The sequence below is a fragment of the Macrotis lagotis genome, chromosome 4 (genome assembly GCF_037893015.1).
Source record: "Macrotis lagotis isolate mMagLag1 chromosome 4, bilby.v1.9.chrom.fasta, whole genome shotgun sequence".
Lineage (NCBI taxonomy): Eukaryota > Metazoa > Chordata > Mammalia > Peramelemorphia > Peramelidae > Macrotis > Macrotis lagotis.
The window spans coordinates 33,256,963-33,262,962 of record NC_133661.1 but is presented as its reverse complement, the minus strand read 5'-3'; the positions used below and the strand labels follow the sequence as shown (position 1 = coordinate 33,262,962).

The following is a 6,000-nucleotide window of genomic DNA, read 5'->3' as shown; positions in this document are numbered from 1 at the left end:
AAGGATGGGGATATAGAGGCATGTAAATGCTGCCCCCTGCTGGGTGGACGACAAGATTGTCTCAGTAGTCCCTGGTGCTCTGTTGCCCTCTTGTGGTCGGAGGTACATGGGTAACAATAGCTAACCTGGAGAATGGTTACTATGCAACAGACTCTGCTTTCCAATGAAGATCTCATTTGATACTTGGGGAATCTTAGCTCTTGTCACTCAGGAGAGCAGTCGATCCCTTCCCTATCTCCTAGCCTTCTGTGCTGTAGTTGAGGGTATCCTGGGCTCTCCCCTGGGTTAATAGCAGAGACCATCAATGCTTCAGTCACTTGCTTTCAGTCTATAGGAGCAGGTCGTGACAATCCCATTGTTCTCTGCCCAGGTTAGATTGTGTCTTGAAGGAAAACTGAGCTTGGAGCCACCATTTTGGAAGGATGTTGACAAATTGGAGAGCATCCAGAAGGGGCAAGCAGGATGGTGAAGATGGCTCATGCCATGAAGATGGGTATGAGAACCATCTTGAAATATTTTAATTTGTTCTTCTCTCTCTTCCTCCGAGAAATTAAAACTAGGAACAAATGGTGGTGGTTGCAAAGAAGCCACTTTCGGCTACTACTACCTTAGCTATTCCAAAATAGTATGGGATGCCTTTGTAGTAATGAATTTCTAATCACTAGAGATGTTCACATGATGATGACTTGTCAAAGAAATTGTGGTCAAGGGGATTCCCACTTGGTAAGGATTAGACTAGAGGTGCCCTTGGAGGGACTTCCAGCTCTGAGACTCTCAGATCTCCTTGCCAGTGCCCTCACCCCTCAGGACCAGGCTGTGAAGGTTTTAGGCCCCTATCTTTGCTCCTATCCTCATTGATTAATCAAATACTTCAAATAATTGCTACTGTGATGATTGATGGCCAAGACCCAGTTAATTACCCCAGGGATTAAAATGACTGTTTCTGTTGAAAAAGGCTGCAAATGAGTTAATTATTTCCTTTGCCCACCTCTCTAACCTTGTTACACTTCCAAATGAATAGAAATATTGATCTTGAACCTGACTGGGGTTCGCTGCAACCCTGGCCCAGCTGCCTTAATTAGGATCTGAAGCCATTTGGTGGCCTGCTCCTTGTGACCAAGGAAATTAGCTGGCATTATATTTGACTTCCTTGACTGCTAGTCCTAGTATGCATTGTAGACACTCTCTCTCCCTTGTCGCTGTATAGATGAGGACTCCGGCTCTCCAGAAGGGACAATAGAGGCAATCTAGTCTAACCCTCTAATTTTATTTTTCTTTTCATTTTAAAATAAGTCAGATGAAGCTCTTTTGTCTTTATATTGTAGGTTTTCCAAGAGAACATCTTCCTACCCCCACCCCGACACGGAACTGATGTTTGAAACAGTTTAACGGAAACAAGAACTGTAGTAATCATGTATCCGTTAGCGTCTGTAACATTCTATCGCCAACAGCGGCTTGAAGGAGGAAGGCAGCAGTCATTATCTATTCTCCGGAAAGCCAGAAACAGAGCCTCTGAAAAGGGAGGGAGACTGGCTCAAGGTCGCATGGCTAGGGAAGGACAGATACGGGACAGGGATATCGGTCTGCCCCTGGCAAGGTCAGCTTGTAGTTCATTGCACAATCCTGTCTCCATCCTGGGAGGGGTCAGGGTTCAAGAATTGAGAAAGAAATGAAGAAGATTGAGAAGCTGGACAGTGGAAAGAGCCCGAGATTGGGTCAGAAGACATGAGTTTGTATCCTGGTTCTGATATTTGCTTCCCATGTGACCCTGAGCAAGTCAAATTTCCCCAGTTCTTGACTTCTTTGTAAAATGAAGGACTGGTTAGACGATCTCAATTCTGTGATTGCTCAGTTGTCTCTTTGGTCCTCCCTTCTGATGTGCCCAACTCTTGTTTGGGACTAAGCTAAGAACTCATACCGGAGCCATAACTAGAGTGAGGTGACTGAAGTTTTGTCCCAGAGTGCTACCCTGGTGGGAATCAAACTTCTTCTTGGAGGCAGTGATCTACCCAGTGGTAGGGAAGGCTGAAGACCCCAGAGTGCTGGTGGGTCAGTTCTAGGGCAAGGACAAATTAGGGATGGGTTCAGCTGAAGAGAATATAGACTTGCAGATGAGGCCCAGTAGAGGCCAAAACAACTCCTAGCCAGAGGAGATTAACAGCAGATATGGGTATGGCTCTTTGGCTCACTTTTCATTCAAAGTATGATCAAAGTATTAATGCTCATACATAATTTGGGGTGTGACCAGGATGAGTACTTTGCTCTGGTAGTGAAGATGTCATATGGTGAGTTGCAAAGGATGCCTTTAATCGCGGTACTTAACCATGAATGACTAGGTGAACGAAAACTCATTTAAGCACTGACTATGTCACATATCTGTGTTGAACATTAAATATAAAGACAAAAGTAAAGACAAGTCCCCGGAACTTGAATACTAAGAGAGGGCAAAGGACATATTGGGCAGGGGTGGATACTGAGTTTACCCTTTGCAGCAGCAATGGCAGTATTCATTTGGGTTCGTGGAGAGAAAGATCCAGGACCAGGGACAAGGCAGCAGATGTGTGTGAATTGTTGGTAGAGCTAACCTAGATGAGGAGTTGACTTTTAAGAAGGGGAGTAGGCAGGAGTATGGAGAGAACCACAGCTAAGAGACCCAGAGAGGATAAGGGATTGAGACCTGAACCAATTTCCCTGGAGGGGAAACTGTGCTAGGGAGGCAGGCCCCTCTAAGAAAACAGAACCTTTGGTTGGCAACATTTCAAAGGCTATTGGAATGGTTGAGAGGAATTCCTTGACAAGTTGAAACTTGAAGGCCAAGCCTTCTGGAGAGAATTGGAAGAGGAACCAAGGAAGAACATGGGAGGAAGACTCTGACAATTGTTGCCAAAGAAGGCCTGAATGGGCCAAGAAAAGAGTGATTTGTGAGGCATCCTTAAGCCTTAAGGTCTAGACCAAGGGTTGCAAAGAAATAGGAAGGGGCCTGAGAAGGTAAGTGACTTCCCTATGGTCAGATCTCCTGCTTCCCAACTGAAGACTCCTCCTACTTTACTATGCTCTTTTGGGGATCTTCTTGATTGAGCTGATGCTGCCATTTGGGACAAGGGTTGTCGATCCTTCCAGACTGGGAGGCTGGGCAGTGCATTGCCTGCTTGGAAATCGATCTATTTCCTTTTGATTAACAAAGCTTGCCGCATTCCCTGGCTGCCAGGCCAAATGGCTTTGGAAAATAATGACGCCGTTTGAGCTCAATTGGTGTCAACTCCATTTCAAGCCATTTGAAGCCAATCCATTTAAGTCCTCTCTCAGCCAATGAAATCCTTGCCAGCCCTGGCTCCATTCTCCTGCTCCAATATTACTATTTTCCCACCTGACAGGAGTCCAGTCCCCTGGGGCCCCCCTGTTCTTTTTGCCAAGAGGCCTGAACTCTGCCAATCTAAAAATGGCAAGGGCAATGGAAAGGAAAGACCAAAGATGTTAAACAACTCACCTAGCAGCAACAGAAGACAGGAAGCCATTTGAGCATCCTTGTCTGTCTTCAGCTCAACAGACTGGATAAATTTCTTTACTCACTTTTCCTGGGAGGCTAGACATGTTATTTCTCTTTTTTTAGTTTCTTTCTTTGAAAAATGAATAGATTGGACTGGGAGCAAGGATTCTTAGATGGGCTTATGAACTTGTTTTAAGTAGTTTTTTTTTTGCAAGGCAATGGGGTTAAGTAGCTTGTTAAGGCAACACAGCTAGGCAATTATTAAATGATTGAGGCTGGATTTGAACTCAGATCCTCCTGACTCTGGGGCTCATTCTCTATCCACTGTACCACCTAGCTGTCCTCCAACCAATATTTTGATAATTTTTTTATATCATTGCTTTCATTTGTAATCTTATGTATTTTATTTCATGCCTTTGAAAACATTCATCTGAGAAGTGATCTCGAGACATCTTTAGGCTGCTTACAAAGGGACTCAGGACACATTAAAGCTCCAGAATTCCAGGATTAGATGATTTCCAAAGTCCTTAAAACTCTAAATCTTCAGCTTCCTAAAACTGATAACAAGATTACTAGAAAAGACTCAGCTCATAGAACATGGAGTACTTGGGGCCAACCCCATTTCATAGAAGTGAAAACTGGGGCAGAGAAAAGGAAGAATGTTTTTCAGACTCGCTAAAGTTGGCAAGTGATAAAGTTGGAAATAGAATCCTTTGATGATGCCACTTGTGTAAAATGAGGGAGTTGAGTGGAAATATTCTCTAAGGTCTCTTTTAGTTTTTGTTCTTTTTTCCTTTATCTTACCACATACTGAAAAGGGTGGGGGGGGGCACATGATAAAGGGTGGAGAAAGGCTGGTTTATTAATTATGCTGGTCAAGTGGATCAGTGGTTAGCTTATGCTGCTCAGGAGGCTGAGACCTCACCCCATACTAAGCCCTGTACTAGACCTGCTATTTCCTTAAGATCAAAATGATGAAGGGATAAGAGTATGGATAGTTCTTTGCAGTTCATTCCCACCACTGGAGAAATAACTCATCCCACTCAAGTGATCAGAGGCAGCATCTTCCTATAAGAAAGGAATACTTTTTTTTAATGGAGGGCAGGGTTGGGGCTATTGTAGTAAGGGACAGAAATGGAGTCTGTTGATTCATACGATATATGGGATAAAATTTAGCTGGATAGAAATCATTGTCTTCATTTTTATAAAGAAGGAAACTGAGGCCCAAGGAGAAGAAGAAGAAGTAACATAGCGAGGAGTGGATTGTATAAATTATTTTCCCTCAGTAGAATTGATAACGACTAGTTTGGGTTTGTTTTTGTATTTCTTAGGATCCAATATGGCAAGTAGTAGGTGTTGGTTGGATTGAATTGCTTTGAATTCAATCCACAATTCACCACAGGCTCTCCAAAAACCCATCCTTACATGACTTGAGGATGAGGAAGTCCTATTTCTTTACATTGTGAGGTTAGGCTTTGGAGTATAATCAATCAATCAATAAACATGTATTAAATTTCTACTATATGCTAAGAACTAGGAATTCAAAGAAAGGCAAAAGACAATTTATGCCCACTAGGAACTCGAATGGAGAAGAGAACATGCCAACAACTTAAGTATATATGAGCTAAATACAGAATAATCTGAAAATACTCAACAGAGGGAAGACAATAGAATTAAAGGGGAGGAGTTGGGAAAGGCTTCTTGGTAAATGTTGGGAGTTTTTTCCTTTTTTTGCAGGACAATGAGGTTAAGTGACTTGCCCAAGGTTACACAGCTAGGAAATTATTAAGTGTCTGAGTTCAAATTTGAATTTGAGTCCTCCTGAGTCCCAGACCAGCACTCCATCCACTATGCCACCTAGCTGCCCTGATGGTGAGAGTTTTAACTGGGACTTCAAGGAAGTTGGGGAACAGATGAAGTAGGGTTGAAGAGGGAGATCATTTGGAGCATGGGAGACAACCAGTGAAAAGCCTAGAGTTGGGAAATGGAACATTCTGTTTGAAAAATAGAAAGATGAGGAAACCTGACACTACCCATTTTGACCCTGATAGGCAGAGCCTAGATAAACAAAATCTTAGTCCTGGGTCATTGTCACTGTCCCACTTGGTCTGTTCTATTGTGATATCTTCTCAAATGTGTTCCTTTTCTTGAGCCTCTTCCTTCCCTAATTCATATTCCACACACAGATACAAAATGGCATCTTAAAATACAGATCTGATCATGTCACATGGAGAAAGGCTGGTTTATTAATTATGTTGGTCAAGTGGATCAGTGGTTAGCTTGTGCTGCTCAGGAGGCAACTATTCCACCCAACTATTCCAAATTTCTATTGCTTCTGTAGAATACTTAAAATTCTTTAAGACCTGGTCCCCAACTACCTTGGTTTTTTTTTTCTTTCTTGTATTTTCTTTTTTTTTTTTATTATACATTTTGTTTTCTGATTACATACAATGGTAGTTTCTTCTAGTTTTTTTGTGAGGTTTTATGTTTTTCTCCCTCCCTCCCTTTCCTTC

The 6,000-nt window shown here is 42.6% G+C and overlaps 1 long non-coding RNA gene across 4 annotated transcripts in view; it reads left to right on the top strand.

Moving 5' to 3' along the window:
- The first annotated feature begins 1,289 nt into the window (after positions 1 to 1,289).
- Positions 1,290 to 6,000, top strand: part of LOC141520704 (uncharacterized) — a 56,418-nt gene continuing 51,707 nt past the window's right edge. The window contains exons 1-2 of one of the 4 annotated variants that reach the window (XR_012477702.1): positions 1,290 to 1,414; positions 2,813 to 2,988. This is a non-coding gene — a long non-coding RNA (uncharacterized LOC141520704). The other 3 variants (XR_012477701.1, XR_012477700.1, XR_012477703.1) reach the window with 3 other exon arrangements.